Source organism: Barbus barbus (assembly GCF_936440315.1).
Source record: "Barbus barbus genome assembly, chromosome: 22".
Lineage (NCBI taxonomy): Eukaryota > Metazoa > Chordata > Actinopteri > Cypriniformes > Cyprinidae > Barbus > Barbus barbus.
In genome coordinates, this window is record NC_136750.1 from 26,214,298 (window position 1) to 26,232,521 (window position 18,224).

Consider the following 18,224-nt stretch of genomic DNA (forward strand, 5'->3'; position numbering starts at 1 on the left):
ACTTAATGCCTTTTCATTTGGCTAGCTCAATTTCAAGATGTGAGATCAGTAGATGCCAAATCTCTCTTTTACCAGTTTTTCACCGATAGAGCTAGTGCTGGACCCAGTGTTAAATGCATTTCCACCAAGGAAAATGTTTTTTTAAACATTTATTTCTGAATTGATAAATGATAGTTAAATTAAAAGCATCTCGTGATGATGTTGTGATGGTGGTTTTAGTTAACTATAATAACCCTGCTTCTATAGAGTTCAAATGTTCAGTTTTTCTAGCATAACGTTAGGTGACAAGTTTGTCCACGAGCGGTTTTATTGGCATCTTCTGACTCAAACAGAGCATTTCACACAGGGCCTGCATGTCCAGGGTGGTGTATCTGAAGAGCTTGCTGAAGCGAGCAAGACCAGAGTCAGAGTTTAAAGTCTTAACCAGCAACATCAGCTATAAGAAGCATGACCCCACAATGCAGTGCAGCTGTTAGTGAGGCCCCCATTCATTAAAAATCAGCCACCAACAGTGTGCACCACTAAACCTACATACCAATAAACCTCATTGCATTTTGAGACTGTTGGCAATAATTTATGTGCAATTAAATAGTTGTAAATATAAGATTAATTTATTCTCATCTTCTCTCGTCCACTACATTTTGTTTTTACTTAGTGGTTTTTAGAGTGCTGCTAGGGTGTTCTGGGTAGTTGTGAGGCTGTTGCTTAAAAGAGCCGATATAAAAATATCTATGATATTTTGGTCACTTGATATGGCTCGGGTCCCTCCTTCAATATTAGCAAATGAAGTTTGGTTGTATGTTTGCTTATTTATTTGTTTAACTGCAACGAACTGTGGCAATGTCTCCAAGATGCTTCGAGAAACCTACCTGCAAAGCCACAGTACTGTTAAAAGTTTTAGGCACTTGTGTAAAAAATGCTGTAAAATGAAGATGCTATCAAAAATAATGTTATAAATAGATTTTCTTTATCAATTAACTTCTATTATCTAAATTAAATAAACATTTGGTGTGACCATCCTTTGCGTTTAAAGCAGCTTTTGCCCTAGGTGCACTTGCGCATAGTTTTTCAGGCAGCTTTGCAGGTAGCTCTCTTAAAGCATCTCGGAGACGTTGCCACAGTTCTTCTGGATTTAGTCTGTCTCAGTTCTGTTTCTTCATGTCATTCCAGACAGACTGAATGATGATGAGATCAGATCTCTGTGTGGAGCACTGGCTGTTGACTCCTTGTGCAAACAAAAATCTCACTGGATCATTACAATTAATGGCAAGAAAACAAAAATTAATCTAAGAGCAATTAAAGAACCTCAATATTGTTATGAATATACACAGATACATTGCAAATTGCAAATGAACTCTTTATGTGCATAAATGCAAGCATAAGAAGCAAGTTTTTGTTGTGTTTTATGGTAAACAAGCTCTAATGGACAATGTCATTCAGAAGGTTTTCTCCTGAGTTTTCTGCCCTCCCTGACGTATCTCATCTTCCTCTCTAGATCCCAAAACAAACCTCTTCGTCTCCCTTATTAGGACAGGTAATTGAAACCAGAGAGGCTCGTCATCTCACCTGGTTAATGTTCATTCAAACTAGAGCACATCCTCTGCTTCCCATTAGCCATCCGCTCTCTTCTTACTCGGCTCATTTATTCACACCATCCAGCTCTTTACTCAGCATGTCACTTTCCAGCCTATTCCAATGAAAGCTGCCAGAAGCTTTAGCTAAGGCTGTTCGTTCAATCTTTCTTTTGGCTGGCCTTTTTTTGCTTTCAGAAAGTCGTGAGAGGGCAATAACCTATCTTACCTCTGAAATGAATCATAATCAAGCTGCGTTCCTCAGCCCAGCCCTGCCCCAGTCCCATCTTTTTATCTCTCGTGAACAAAAAGTGGCTAAATGAGCGCTAACTGTTGTTTACACAGCTCTAACTTTGTCCTCGCCCTACTGTTTTGTTAAATAAACTTCACCCTCATGAGCACCAGCCAGAGCTAGCGTACCCTTCGGTGCTACTTTGTCAGAGCCGCAGTTCTGTTCAGCTTAATAAGAGGGTGCTTGGGTGCACGGCTAGCTAATGCAGTGTGTACGGCTAGCTAATTAATTTGATAGGCTAGTCACTAGGCTAGACACGCTCTGGCATGTCCAGAGGGATAGGATGGATTGTAGGGGATCAGTGACACAGATTAAAAGAGAGTAGCCGCCGAATGTGTTTCTCAGATGGGTACGGACAACCCTGCACCACTGTGTACTTTCATTAAGCTAATGCCGCTGAGTTTCAATGTGATAGCGGTTATTAGCAGCCAAGCTATTTCCCATCTCACTGAAACTACTTGTCCCTCATCACCCTTTTCTAAAGCTAAATAAACAGTTGTGCGGGATAGTCTAGTAGAAATGATGAAAACCTAATTGGGCTTTCTATATTGCAGTAACTTTGTCACATCTTTTTATATGCTTTCACTTAGGCTTTGTCGCTCATAGACAATTTAGCTAAACTAGCGACTGAATGTAGCTCCAAGCTGGTACAAGCTCATTTAAGTGGTTTATCATATGGGGTTTAAAATAATATTGTGAAATATTATTGCAATTTAAATGTTTTCTATTTTAATATACTTTAAAATGTAATTAATTCCTGTGAAGCAAAGCAGTATTTTCAGAGTCACATGATCCTTTAGAAGTCATTCTAATATGCTGATTTTTAATCAATGTTGGAAACAGTTGTACTGCTTTTTTATTTTATTTTATTTTTTATACTGTATTTTTTGGGACCTGTGATATAAAAAAAAAAAAAAAAGTTAAACAACAGTGTATAGTCAAAATAGAGATTTTGTGTTACAATATAAACTATTCAAAAGTTTGGGGTCAGAATTTATTTTCTTTATTTTCTAAAGATACTTTAAAAAAAGTTTAGAGAATGTTCAATAAACTTTATTCAGCAAGGATGTGTTAAATGGATAAAATTGATAGTAAAGACTTCTATTGTTAGAAAATATTTCTATTTTGAATAAATGCTTTTATATAAAACTTTTTATTAATCAAAGAGTCAAAGAAAAAAGTAACAGGTATTAAAATAGAAAACCAATATTAGAAATTGCAATAATATTTCACTATATCAATGTTTTTTCTGTATTTTTGAAATGAATACAGCCTTGATGAGCAAGAGACTCAAAGTCTCAAAAACAAGGTCAATTATTTATCAGGTTTATAATATAGTCTTAACATAATATATTATCAAAACAAACTATTTAAACTCATAGAATAGAATACAAACTGAAGCAAAACTTAAGCTGAGATCTGTAAGTTAGATAAAAAAAAAAAAAAAACGTGAACATATGAATTCTTCTATAGTTGTCTAAACATCATTATGAAGTACAGTTTGTACAATACTCTTGTGTGTGACTGTACATGTTTCAGAGTTTTGTTACCCATCCTCCGCTATTTCCAGCACTTAGTCAAGCCACTCTTCTTTAATACATGAGGACGTTTTATTTCACATGTCATTGTGTTTGCATTGTCTCTAGTGTTGAGCGCATCGCAACCATTGAAGTATTCAGTTTCTACAGTGACTCACTGGTGCACATCGTTCTCTTTCTATGAAACCTGTAAACCGCATTCACTGGTTCTAACTCTGTCGTGACATCAGCTCTATAGCGGTTTGCCCAAGTATTGCTATTCTTTCCCTTTTACTGGCGGCATTCAATCAAATGGCTTCCCAACTCATTTGTGTGTGCGCGAGGCACATTATTTCTTCTGCGCGTCCGCGGTGGAAGAAGCTTAGAGGGAACATTGCATGGGCGCCCTGTATTTAAAGTAGCCTGTCGGACAGGGTAGTGATACATTTTGGTAGCCTGACTGGAGAACACAATAGCCCCGGGACGTCGGGCTAGCGATTTTGTGAGCCCTGCTCTTTTGTTCCATAGATTTTTCCATTTTCTATTAATCATTCTATCTTTAGCATTTTATCAATAATATACGATTTGCTCTTAAAAACAACAAAAAATGTCCCTGTTGTACAAAAATATTTGATTTGAGAGATAAAACCATGACTTCAGGATGTTTAGATATCTTGACTGCAAAACAAGAAAAATACTGATTAATAAAGTTATTTTTGATTTTGTTAGAAATGACTCATTGTTTACTTGTTTACTCGTGAGAGGCCAGATGATCTAAACATTCAATACACAGTCCTGTTCCAGTTCAGATGGGGAGAACATTTAGTTTATTCCAAATCCAGAAGGATCCAACCAGTGCAAAAAAGTCCAAATAAAATGAAGAACAGAATGTGAGTGATCCTTTGGTGAATGCATGCCCAGGTTTCATCTTATCTAAATCTTGTTGGGCCATCCTGCTGTGAGCCTGGTGGCATCGTGAACAAACCAGAACAGGAAATCTGATCAGCTGGAGTAATGAGCTCCGAGCTGCTGCTTCTCCTCTTTGCATCTTTTATAGACCTCCACAAGCCTGCTCAACGCCACCTAAATTCTTAATGACCGCTCAGACTTGGCTGTATACACTTGTTTTCACCTTCGCTCCCACCACGCTCGCAGCTCCCTCAGATCGTTTGCTTTTACCTGACGGCGGGAAACGACGTGTCTCTTTGCTGATAAGGAGAATGACCTGTTTTGGATGTAGCTGAAAGCAAAATGTCATAGTAATGAGAGGATAGTGCTTCGGCTCTCATGGTGAACATAAAAGACAAGACATAAAAAAGGGAGGACGCTCTTGGCAGCGTCTGGGAAATACTTGATATGAGGTTGCCATGGCAACCTGCTAACACATTGTAATAGTCGTTTATTGACAGTAATGGCAATACCGCAAGCGTGTAGTGACGAGTTGAGTCAAAACATTTGTGCATTTTATGTTAACGTGTAATTATGCTAAAACGGTAATAATTTAATAAGGGAAGCACTGCACAATGCCACGTTTTTATCTTTTCACATCTTCATAGTCAACAAACTGTACATTTTTCATAATTGAGAAGTAATTTTCCTTGCGTGTGCACCGTTTTGCCTTTGAAATGTAAGACAAGAGTTTCATTCTTTAATAAAAGGCCCTGGGCTCTCCGTACTGCTCTGATGAAACACTGTCAGCAATGAAAAAAAGGATTTTCTCTCATGTCTTCTAGATGTTCCTGCTTGGCCCCTTTCATTCCTCTCTTCCGGTCTCCTTCCTTATTAAACTCTATCTGTCTGTCTGCCTGTCTATGTATATATATATATGGGTAGTTGACAAATAAAAATTGGACTATGTCTTATGGTGTGACATAGCAAAAATGTAGGAAAAAAACCTTAACATACAAAGAACATGAGAAGCAGGCGATTACGCAGGGGCAGGGCCTAGGGTTGGCCACCCCACTCATAACTGCTAATTCTGTCTCTTTTTCTTGACAAGAAGTGCATTTATTCAGTCACAGAAAGTATTTACGAGCACATCAAACAGGAGACGTTTCAGATGCGTGCTTCAGCTTCACTTCGGCATCAGGCGCAAGTCAAACGAGCGTGGAAACAGTACTGTGCTCGCAGCGCGTGCTCTTCAATACACGCACAAAGGTGCCGGCACGCGCATAGCCTGTCATTTCATATCAAATCGTGAAAGAAACTACGAGCATGCAATGTCGTGATCAGTTAAGTTATGAAGTTACCAAAAAGGCGATTAAAGCTGCCATAAAACTGTGCATGCATGTAATATGTTATGAGTTACATTAAGATCATGTCTCTGAAATGGTTTTCAAAACTCTCCTGGAGCATCCTAGCACTGTCTCCCTTATCTAACACACTCGATTCAGCTTGTCAGCTCCTAAGAAGAGACTGAAAAGGGTCAGAAAAAGGTAGAGGTGAGAGAAAATACGATGCGTGTCTGATCATGTTCAGTAGCGGCAGCTCTTAAAGAAATAGCAGCCAAAACAACCTAATAACCAGCTGCTGTAATGTCTGTTCATCAAGAACAAAAGAAAAAAGAGCAACTCAATAACTTTTATGGGATGTTTTTCCCCACTGTACTAAAGCATTAAAATACCATAATATGCTTGCAGATGTTTATGAAACATGCTAAGTTCACGTACTTGTTTCTCTAAAAAAAACAACCCTGTAGAAAGCTGTTTTACTTTGAAATGTTTGTTCTGTGTCGGAATGTCTTTTTTTTTTTTTTGGTCTGTGTGACTCTGCCCACTGCCAATTTACTCAATAGTATGGGTGGTGATGGCGCAGTGGATAAGACTCTCTTCTTAGCCTTTGGTGTGAGAGACCCGGGTTCGAATCCACTGTGAGACACCAATGTGTCCCTGAGCAAGACACTTAACCCCTAGTTGCTCCAGAGGCGTGCGACCTCTGACATATATAGCAATTGTAAGTCGCTTTGGATAAAAGCGTCAGCTAAATGAATAAATGTAAATGTAGTATTTTGACACCTCAGGTTGCCAGTTAATGGAAAACAGAGTTTATTGCAGCCATGGAAGCCAGCAAACAAACTGGGTCAGAGATCACAAATGCTACCTAAGCTGAAAAGTCTCTGCATCCATCTAAAAAGCTCTACGATCAGAGGATTATTAAAATGCAGGTAAATCAACTCATCAACTATAAGGCTCTTCACCTTCCATTGTCAATTGTGCTTGTTCCTGTTAGGTGTCCTCAATCTGGCGTGAGCGCCGAGTCTGAGGAGGAGAGAGTGAGAAACAGGCCCAGTTCTATGGGGGTGCTAGAGGATGCTAAGCACCCTCAAACTAAATCAATAGCACTCTCAGTTAAAGCTGTAATAATGGCGTTTCATTGCAGATTTGTCAAACTAACCAGTGCATTTGTGCTTTGGAGTTCGGTTTCTATTTCAACGTGTTTTTGCAGCGTTTCTTGAACCCAACAGCCAATCAGAAGCATTTAAGTTAGAATCCAGTCACCGTGAGAATTGCTGGAGTTTTTGTGCAGGTGTTGTGTTCGGCACGAATCATCTCATTATAACAAAGTGTGAACACAATGTAAGTAAGAGATTCATTGTACAGCATAGAGAACTTCATTGATTATAATGTAACTATGTGAGATCGCGATGAACTAAGATGAGTGACAGCTTTTAGTGATTAAAATCAGAGCGCTCTTTGTGCCACAGCAATGGACGGCACTAAAACCTTTATATTAAGGTTAGAGCACCCTCACTAATTTTATTCTGGAGCCGGGCCTGGTGAGAAACAACTCTTTAATTTGTACTGCAGTATCCATTTCACCTGTTAGCTGTCAATATTACATACTGCACCTTTACAGCTGTTTATCTGTTACCTAACATAGCACGCATAGTCTTAGTACCTTCAGTAAAAAAGGAAAGTTGTTTCAGCAGCAAAACTTTGATTATTAGCATTACAAAGAGATGTTTTGGTTGGAATAGCATGCACCACTGAATCATCTACAATAACACCAGGAATTGTGTATTGAGAAAGTAAATAAAACCACTTTAAACCACTTTGACCTAGGCATTTATCATATGTGTTTTTTCAGTGTGAGAAACAGATGGAGAAAATCAAAGGTGGGACAAACAACCTTTTAAATAGCTAATGTCTTGTGAAATCCTGTAATGAAGTAAATGTGCTGTTACTCTTTCATCCATAACTTTGCAACCTTGAACTGTTCTTTATTCTTATTGAAATTAGTGGGGTGTGCTGAAAACAGTACATTAAGATAGTTAGCATTTTTACACAAATACTACATTAACATTGCTCTGAAATCTAATCGCTTATGCATCATGTTCATCATCAAGCGTAAAAACTTACAAATTTATGCATGCTTTTAGGCTAAAAGTGTTCTTACAAAATAGGCAGCAAGCAATCAAGAGCACCTTGTGAGCGTGGTTTATCATTCTCTTGTTTAAACACTCTTTCGTGCGTGTCTGAGCAGCTCATGCAGGATCCGCAATGACTGCCTCAATATTTAGTTAAGCATCCTGCCTCATTACCAAAATCCATCATGTAGTGTCAAAACCCTTCTTGTGTACAGTAATGGTATCATATGATGATGGTATGGCAGTATATGATTAGCACATTCATATACCATGGTATTTAAAGAGAACTCCAATCTACTTTAGAGAATAATGTGGTCTTACTATCAAGGCAGCAATAAATCCAATCCCATCCATCCATCATGTTTCTATGTATTGTTGATGTTCCATCCATCTTTGTGTATTGTTCCTTCCTTCCTTCCTTCCTTCCTTGTTGGTGTGTGTGTAGAGTCTGTGCACAGTCTGACATTCTCCCCTTTAGAGATTTTATTTTTTATTTTATTTTTTTATTCCTTTTTTTCTATTCTCTTTACTCTGTGTTTGGTTCTTCCTCTGTTTCCATGGTAACATATCAAGCTATCGGAACCTCCTGTCTCCACCCAACCCAGTCCCCCTCCCGATTTGGTTGTAGGTCAGAGATAAAGAGAAGGAGAGAGAGAGAGAGAGCAAGTAAATCTTAAAGGTGAGTGGAGTTTAAGGGCTCCTTTATGGCTAAGCTCTCTCTTTCTCTCTCTCTTCTACTTACAAATACACTTGGATCTATATGGTGACGAGAGCAGCAGGCCTGTCTGCTGTTTGCTTGGCTTCTGTAATGGTGAGTAAAACATGAAACTGCCCTATTTCTCCTTACTGCTTAAAGTAAAACAAGTCTTTTGTACTTTTTTGTCATCCATATTGTATCAGTTCTGCGATGCATCACTTTGATGTCGCCAGTGCGGTTGTATGCTTGAATTACTCTGAATTTTTGTTCAGTTTAATTATTTTTGTTATGTCCGCTTTCTTCCTCGCTCTTTCTCTAACTCTGTAACTCTTTGGTCTGCAAGTACCAAAACCTACTGAGCCGCATATCTAGACGGCATTGCAATCCTAGAATGCATTGTGATGTGCACATATATATTTATATTTATACTGTATATACACATACACACAGTCATGGCCAAAAATATCGGCACCCTTGGTAAATATGATCAAAGAAGGCTGTGAAAATTAATCTGCATTGTTAATCCTTTTGATCTTTTATTTAAAAACAAATTACAAAAAATTACAAAAATCAAATCTTTCATTGGATTATAAGAATTTTAAACTTGGAGGAAATATCATTATGAAATAAATGTTTTTCTCAAATAAGCGTTGGACACAATTATTGGCACCCCTAGAAATTCTTATAAGTAAAATATCTCTGAAGTATATTCCCATTCATATCCACAATTTTGAGCACTCCAGGGTGATTATGAACATGAAATTATCCAACCATGGCTTCCTGTATCACAGAAATATAAATAGGAGGAAAACAAAGCCCAAATTCCCTTAATAATCCATCACAATGAGAAAAGCCAAAGAATATATTTATGATGTCCAGAAAAAGATAATTGAGCTTCACAAATAAGTGAAGTGGCTGTAAGAAAAGAGCAAGAGCAGTGAAAATTCCCATTTCCACCATCAGGGCAATAAATAAGAATTTCCAATCAACACAAAATGTTACGAAACTGCTTGGAAGAGGACGTGTATCTGTATCGTCCTAATGCATGGTGAGGAGGAGAGTTTGAGTGGCTAAAGATTCTCCAAGGACCACAGCTGGAGAATTGCAGAAAATAGCTGAGTCTCGGGGTCAGAAAACCTTAAAAAAAAATTGCACTTTTCTGCCATACCATGGGTGCAGCAGGCGCAATGATATGATGCAGCGCCTGAAAGTAGTCCTCAACTAGGTAACTAGTTATGATATAACTGGGGACCACTTTCAGGCGCTGCGTTATATCATTGCGTCGGCTGCATCCATGGTACGGCAGCAAAGTTCCTTGATTATTATGCCGGAATGAGAGTATAGTTCCTAGCCATTTCGGCCATGTCATTTTCCGTCGGTCTCCGTACACAATGTACCTAAAGAAGTGTCAAGCTTTAAACAGGAAAATTATCGAAACTCTTTGGTCCTTTTTGAGCGAGATGCTAAAAAAAATAAAGCTCAACTGTTTAACTCTAAGGGAGTTGTAAAATGAGCCTATTTTCCAAAAAAGTGGAGCGTTCCTTTTAAAATATAAATATTTGTATTTGATTTTGAAGTCACATTAGGGATCTCATGCTGCCTTGCTGTCTATATAGGCAGCTGCCTTCTATGTTTTAGCGAATCTTTCTCTGGCTGTGTTTGATGTAAATAAGATTAAATGTGGTCTTTACAGGTCAGACTGACACTTCACAGCAAATGAACTGAAGCTCTCCCAGTAATCAGCTCATAACTGACTTCCAAGACAAACACACACACACACACACACACACACACACACACAAACACACACACACCTACAGACTGGCCTTAGTTTTACTGCGACAATCAGATTGATACATGGAAACACAATCAGGCCGCTAATGGAAATGGATAATGAAGTGCTTTCAATCAGCCTCATGCAGAGTGTATTCATGAGCATAACAATTTTAATTCCTTTATTTCATTAGTGTGATACGCCTTGATATTTTGCCATAATTATATTGTGTGTCATTTATATGCATTGTACTTTCCAAATTACATCTAGCAGGAGGCCACAAGTTGGGCATGTGGGTAGTTTTGAGGGAAACCAAAGCGAGGAGGTGCTTTATTTATAAAGCTTGAGCAGTAGCTTTCTTATGCCCTAAGAACCCACTTCCCTATTAGACATAACGTATGTGACAAACTCACATTTCTTCTGCTATTTAACTTCTGCAGTGGCATTTGTGCTCTTAAAGAAATATTGTAGGTTTAGTTAAGCTCAATTGACAGCATTAATGGAATAATGTTGAATGCCACAATAAATAACTTGCACTAATTTCTAATTTCTCCTTTTTTTTTAAGATAAAATCAAGGTTACAGTGAGACACTTACCGTGGAAGTGAATGAGGGCAATTTTTGACGGATTTGAAAGCTTAAATGTGAAACTTACAACTTTGTGAAACCACATTTAACTCCTCTGTTGAATCGTTGGTGTTATTTGGGCTGTAAAGCTGTTGAAATCACTTATATTTTAGTGGTTTAAAGTTTATGGCGTTCTATTGCCATGGCAAGTGTGTTGTAAAATTGGACATAACCTTACACAGGAAAGTTTACTAAGCATTTTTGTTTCACATTTAAAATAACATCTATATTTATGTCTTGTGGCTACTATTAAAACACCGAATATTTATTAACAGATTGATCCAATAAATTCACAAGGAATCAGTGTTTGTCTTTGTCCAAAATTGCATACTGTCTAAGTAGGTACTTCTTTTGAATAAATACATACATTTTGACTTTAACACAAGCATGTTCTGTATATAGTATATAGTCAGGCATACTATATTCATAATATTTACATTGTCATGTGACTTACAGTGTCATTTGCGTCACAAATTCTCTCCTATGGCCTCAAAGGAAAGTGAAGTGCACGTTTGTTGTGCACTAAGAAATCTTCGCAGTGGTACCTCATCTGGGTTCTTTTTGTCTACTGTTTTATGAATACTGTGAATTCTTTTTGCACCTACTGTATAGTAGGGATGTATTCAGATGCAGCCTTTGTTTATAAATTACAGCAGCACATAATGCAAGATAAAGGACTTTCAATGTGCCTCAGAATTGTGATGATTCCTGACTGTTAGTGATTTTATGTGAGCACAGACAAATATTACAGTCAGATAACTCACAGTAACAATAGATTCAGCTCATGTGAGCTTGATGCATGATGTTGCTGCTCATTTGCATGAAGTTAAACTTTTCTCAGCTTCGTCAAGCTGTTGGACATGCCGTATCGCGTCGCCAACCGCCATTGACTCTCATGCCACTGGAAATCACAGACTCTCATTGAAAATGAATGACTTCTGCTTGGTTTGTTGCTGCAAGTTGCTGTCAGTGTGAACAGGGCTTTAAAGGTGCCAGATGGTTAACCAGATGGGAAAAAGTCTTGCAAACATGACTCAGAAAAGTAAAGTAGATCTGAGTCTAGCATAATTTGTTTGCAGATGCAACATGGTTTAACATTGTATTATGTAATGCAATGATATTCAGACTTTTTAAAGGCAAGCGAGACCATTTTAAAATGTTAACCTGACTTCTTTCAGACTAGTGGAAAGAGAACATTCAAAAAGACACATACGTTTTTATTACACTTTATTTATTTGCATCTGTAGACTCCAATTACGATAAAGGCTGCTTTCTCAAAATGATTTTTTTCTCAGTCAGAAATCTCCTTTTCAGTAGCACATAATTCACCAAACTTTATAGATTTATTCCTGTCTGCTGCATATCTTGAAGGTTTTTGCAGAGAGGTTGATTCATATTTTAATCACCTGATATGTATTTCATTCTTAACTTGCTATTGACATTATTTTTGGACTTCTAAAAACAGTCTCCTCTGATATCCAACAAAATAAAACAAGAATTGAATCTGATTTATTTGCATATTTCTGAAAATCTGTAATACAATAAGTAAATAAATAAAGAAATTCTTCCTGTACTGTGATCCAAATTTTGACCATTCTCAACTTTAGTGTATTGACTGACTTAAGTGTACTTTTGGCCCAACAGGTTTCAGATTTTTGCTGCTATAAAGTGTGTAAGCGTTTAATATGTGGTAATATTAAATGGGCATGAAACTTTGATCACATTAAGGTTGTAGTACTCTAGCTGGACTGATATGCTCATTCTTTAAATAATATATTTGCAGGTGATCTCAGAACTGATGAGTCACCAAACTTTGCTCTCTTTCTTTCTGATCACAAATGTCAAATTAATTCTTATAAGGTGTCACACTTCTGTAATACAGTCTTGTCTCCCTAAAGCAAATGTGTAAATTATTAGATTAGATTAATCATTATAAATGATTAATCTAACCTCATACAAAGTGTCCTTGCAGACCAAAATCTGAAGATCTGCTGCCATAATGTGCCCAAAAATGAACACAAGATAGTCATCGGTCAGGATGTGTGACTTCAGACTCTGTGACGGTGATCAGTAGATAGTGTGATGATTCTGAAGTGGAATAAATTAAGTTGGTATTACAAATAATGCTAATAATGGTACATTACTTTATCTGTTGTGTTTGTACATTGTTCAAATAAAACTCGCTAAAGCCTTTTCAAAAGGTACTACAGTTTGGGTACTAATATGTAATTTTCAAGTATAATATGTACCATATGGGGCAAAGATGAGTGTTTGAGAAGAATAGTGAGACTAAACAAGCTATTTAACTGATGGATAAAAATAGAGCATGAGAGAGAGAGCATGTCAAAGTGACAGATAATAATTATTTGTAGTGTAATCTCTGCTAGTGACTAGATATATTGTTGTTTTCCGCAAGTCTTCACAGTTACTGAGTGCAATGTTTCCCTCTTTTAGAATAGTTTGTTTTTTCTCCTCTTTTGTACTGTAGACCAATTTTTGAAGATTTCTCTCTCTCTTTCTTTCATTTTTGTTGGAGAATAATGTATTTGTCTTTTGTTATTTCATCTTTTTTGTTCTTTCACATTGAGTGTGAAGAATCAAAATGAGAACAAAACGACAGTGGCCATATTTCTTTCCGATGACGTCAGTTTATTCATATGCCAACTGATTAGCGTGAATAATATGCACACACAGTCATTTATAGTGAGAAAATGGTTGAGTGTGATTGAGACGGGTTGATTTGTGCACAGCATGTGACGCTAGAATGAGAGGAAAGAGAGAACTGTATGTTTGAAATAATACTGGGCTGCTTTTGGTTGGAAGTCAGTCTTGGGTTGTGCGCTCTAGGTGGTCTCGCTATAACTGAAATAGCTTCAGCTGTGACTAATAAGACTGATAGAGTCTTTGCCACACTGAACTCGTCTATTTCACACTGTGCAATAGAAAAAAATAACAAATAAATGAAATTAACATCGAAATGAGACTGGGTTATGTTGAAATAGGTGGCTCGGTTATTTTTATTTCTTAGTTTTTATATTTGACCAACGAGGAAACAAATCCTTATATATGACATGAGTTCAGAGAGTGGGAGTCAGGGTAAGCTGCTGTGCCACTTTTACTTATATTGCTCTATAGGCAAGTACATGAGATATATAAAAAAAAATTACAACATATGAACATAAATGAGAAGAAACTATTTCAGATGCTCTGGCTCAATTGTACGTTTGCTGTGTGGGTCGATAACTATAGAGGCTTCTGCTGGGATGGATCTCAGAGGATAGTGTTCACTCTGATTACAGAACTGTGCTCAGACGGTCTTGGAGAATGTGTGTAAAAGTTTGCAGGTGGCACTCTTAAGACTGAATCCGATTCAACACCTTGAGTCTATCACCGTGGAGGATTCTGCAGTTAAACCCAGGATTGTCCCAAGATTATGGGACAATCTGAGGAACTTGCTCTGTGATATTCTATAAAGGATGTTCCAAATACTCCCCTTGCAGAAGGAAATATCAGTGCTCTATGATTCCTGATCCTCAGATAATGCCTGTGGACCATTGTTCACTGCCATTCACCTCCACATCGCAGCTTCAACACCAGATGGGTTGTATTTAAAAAAATAGTTATCCTATGTTGGTGCTTGTCTTTAAGTGTAACGCTAGTAAGGTGATTGACAGTAAGAGATTGGTTATTTGACCTTGTTGAGCTCAAGAAGTCAAAGAGCAAGCAAAAGCACGCACATCAATCTCAAATTGCTGCTCGACTAAAAAACAAGTGGAAAAAATCTTTTAAATGTAAAGTCGGCAACACTAAAGCTCAAAGTCTGATGAAGAGCCTACGCGCTCGAAACGTCACACACTGTGCGAAAGTTCAAGAAGTCAACATTTTGCTGGTTAGATTTGGCAGTTAGATGTAACATCTACCATCATATGGCTTTAGAAAGCATCATTTTACATGAAATACTTTTGGGAGACTTTGTAGCAACCAAGATGAATGGCTACTGATGCATTTCTCCAGGTATTGTAGACTTTGGTTGGGATCCAGGATTACAGAAGCTCGGAAGAGTAAGTCATTATAAACTGGTCTTTTATGACGCTAATGTCTCAAAGTCATCAGCTGTTGTATGATTTATTATCAAAAGCTTGACACTAGTCACTAGTACACTCTCTGAACAACATCCTTCATCTCTGCTCAAACTCTGAACCGAGGTGCTTTGCCTCACTGATCAATGCTCGTGAAATCCTCTCTGGATCTTACACGCTGCACTGAGTTCTGGCTTTTCTTTTCTTTCCTTACCTTTCTTTTTTCTGTTCAGTACTGCATTGAGTTTGGGCTTAGAACCACAGAGAGATTGCAAGTTCTCATACTGCACACCCCCCCCCCCCCCCCCCACACACACACACACACCATTTTGTGGCGTTGTTGCCACTTTCATTGAGATTAAGATTTTTTAATAGATATTTTTTCTTAACTTGAAAAACGTTAAGTGATTTTTAGAACCATCACTTTGAATGAATTGAAAGTTACTAAGCTGTTTTCTAGCATCAGTGTATTTATATCTGTCATGAAGTTATATTACAGGTGTATAACTTAAACAGCATTTTTTTTTTAAAGAAATCCTTACATTATTTATTTATATATATATATTTGTACTATTTGTAAATATTTTTGATAGTATAACATTTTTTTATTTTTGTGGTTGGGCCAGTGATTCATGTTTGCATTTTTTTGTAATTGTAACGATTTACAAAAATAAATTAATCAAAATTAATCAAAATAGATATTAAAAGTTTTGATGAAGTTATTTTTTTTTTTATATTTAAATGCATTTTAAAATAACAAAATTAAATATTTGTATTATTTTTTTAATTAAATGTTTTATTTTATTTATTTTTGTACTTTTGTTAATTTTTATTTTTTTATCAGTAAGTTAGTTTTTTGCATTGCTTGACATTTTGTTTTGTTTTGGGATGGCAAGCAGAAAACTGGTCAACTGAGCCAGCAGAAAAAGTAAATAAGTAAAATTCTTTCTGTTGAACCATGGTTTGTGTCTGTTTAACACAAACAATGCTGTTTAATGAGTTTATTCCAGCAGGGAATTGAAGAAAATGCAGAATAACAGACACAGGTGTTACAGATGTGATGAGAATGCAAGTCACATAGATAAATCAGAGAAAAGGTGAAGAAAATTGCTCCTACCTTCAGAAATGATGCACCCAAAGCCAATAATGGCTCCATAGTAGATCTGATTATTTCAGAAAGCTCACAATCTACTGATCTTTTCCCTCATCATCTCACTCTTGTCCTCCTCTTTCTCCCTCACTGCATTATTCTGCTGTCTCTTCATTTTGCAGAAACAAGCGAGGACGCCCAAACTCCTCTGTAATGTTATTTTCTGTGCACTGAGCCCAGTTCTGCTGAAAATGATATAATCAGGACAGTGTCGACAGAATTGTTGCATTAGATTACTGCAGAATGCTCTTCAGGACCGTCATTTACACCTTAATGTGTTGAGCAGTCAGATCGAAGCTCAATTTTGCCGCTAACAGCAAGCTACGCTTCTCTCTCAAGGGTGTCAGTTTAGACTGAAGTTCTTCCTGAAATAACAAGACATATCATATTAGTATTAAGGAGCATTTGATGCACTGTTACACACCCGTTCACTAGATTTAAGGGTAGTTAAACCCTGTTTTTACACTGGTGTCTGAATCAGTGCTTGGAATGATACAGGTGAAATCCTCCGCATGAGAAGAGGTCGAGTTTTCTTTGTGAAGAGAACACAACTGCACCTCCTTGAAATAGAGGTTATGCGCATCAAACATCTGTATTCTGTAAAGCGTGTTGCGTTGCTTCCACTTCAGGTCTTTGTGCTTTGTTAAATATGGAGCTGTTTTACTCAAGATGACTTCAAAGGAGATACTAAAGATGAGCATAACTGATGTACATCGCATATATAGATTGATATCTAAAAGTTTTTTTTTCTACTCTTCACATTAACATTTGGATACTAAAACAGAAGTATAAAAAAGCTTTTAAGTATAAAATAAGTATAAAAAGATTATTGATATTTTAGTGATTTATAAAGAGAACCACTTTTTCCCCTAGTAAAATAATTTAGTTTTTATATAATTTGTTTACGCTTTTACCTGCACTCAAATCAAAAGGAATGTAATTGTATCAATAAAGCAGAATGAAAATGGTCAAAAATAATGGTAAATGTCGTGTTACTTTATAAAGAACTTGTTTGCAAGTCCCGGTTTGTTAAAAAGTATTTATTATTATTATTATTATTATTATTATTATTATTATTATTATTATTATTATTTAATATATTTCTATGAAATTTTATTTTGACATTTTATTTTATTTTATTTTGGTTTTATTTATTTATTTGCAGAACTCTCTTATGCTCCCCAAGGATGCATTTATCTCATTTAAAAATACAGTAAAATCTGTAATATTGTGAAATATATTTAAATTTAAAATAGCTGTTTTCTATTTGAATATATTTTCAAATGTAATTTATTCCTGTGATGCAAAGCTGAATTTTCAGCATCATTACTTCCAGTCTTCAGTGTCACATGATCCTTCAGAAATTATGGAAAATATTAATAATCATTTTGATATGCTGATTTGATGCTCAAAAAACATTTTTTTGTCATTATCACGGTTTACTGCTTAGGTTTTTGTGGAAACGGTGATACATTTTTTTTCAGGTTCAAATTTAAGAACAGCATTTATTTGAAATAGGTTTTTTTGTAACAACGCAAGTCTCTACATTCACTTTTGATTAATTTATTGTGCCCTTGCTGAATAAAAGTATTATTCCTTTGAAAATAAATGACTGACCTCAAACTTTTGAACAGTAGTTTATCTAGAAAAATCACTTGGCTTACACTTGCCTTGTTAGAAGGCTTTCTTGAAATCGATCAGGTTGATTGTCCACTACAGTAGAATCGGGTGAAGGTCAAGTTGAATTGCTCCGGTTAATCACAGCTCCAGGATCAGGGTAAGAAGTGATAAAGCTGCTGTGTTGAGCCTGGTAAAAACAAGCAATGAAATATCAGCATTGTGCGCTCTGTATACATTTCTAGCTTTCTTACTCACCTGCACATTGAATGCAGGCCCTGTCAGCATGTCTCATGTTAGTGTCTCATTTGGATGGCTCCCTGTAAAGGAAAGCGTAGAGAAGAAACTTTCATTTCCTCCAAAGTACTTTCACATCACAGACGGCATACAGCAATTGGTGATGAATATTTCTGCAAGTGTGTATATTTGTGTGTTTGGCAATGTGCTAGACGGTTATAGTGATCTTGTGTGTGTTCTGTCATGCCGTCATCTCTGACTTCCCTTTCACACAAACAGATTGGAATATTATGAAAGG

At 36.7% G+C, this 18,224-nt stretch overlaps 1 pseudogene across 1 annotated transcript in view; it reads right to left on the bottom strand.

Moving 5' to 3' along the window:
- Positions 1 to 16,187, bottom strand: part of LOC306888698 (arylsulfatase A-like) — a 74,534-nt pseudogene extending 58,347 nt beyond the window's left edge. Inside the window, exon 1 of the transcript in view lies at positions 16,108 to 16,187. The product of the transcript in view is annotated as an arylsulfatase A-like (transcript). The remainder of the gene's footprint in view (positions 1 to 16,107) is intronic.
- Positions 16,188 to 18,224: the final 2,037 nt, after the last annotated feature.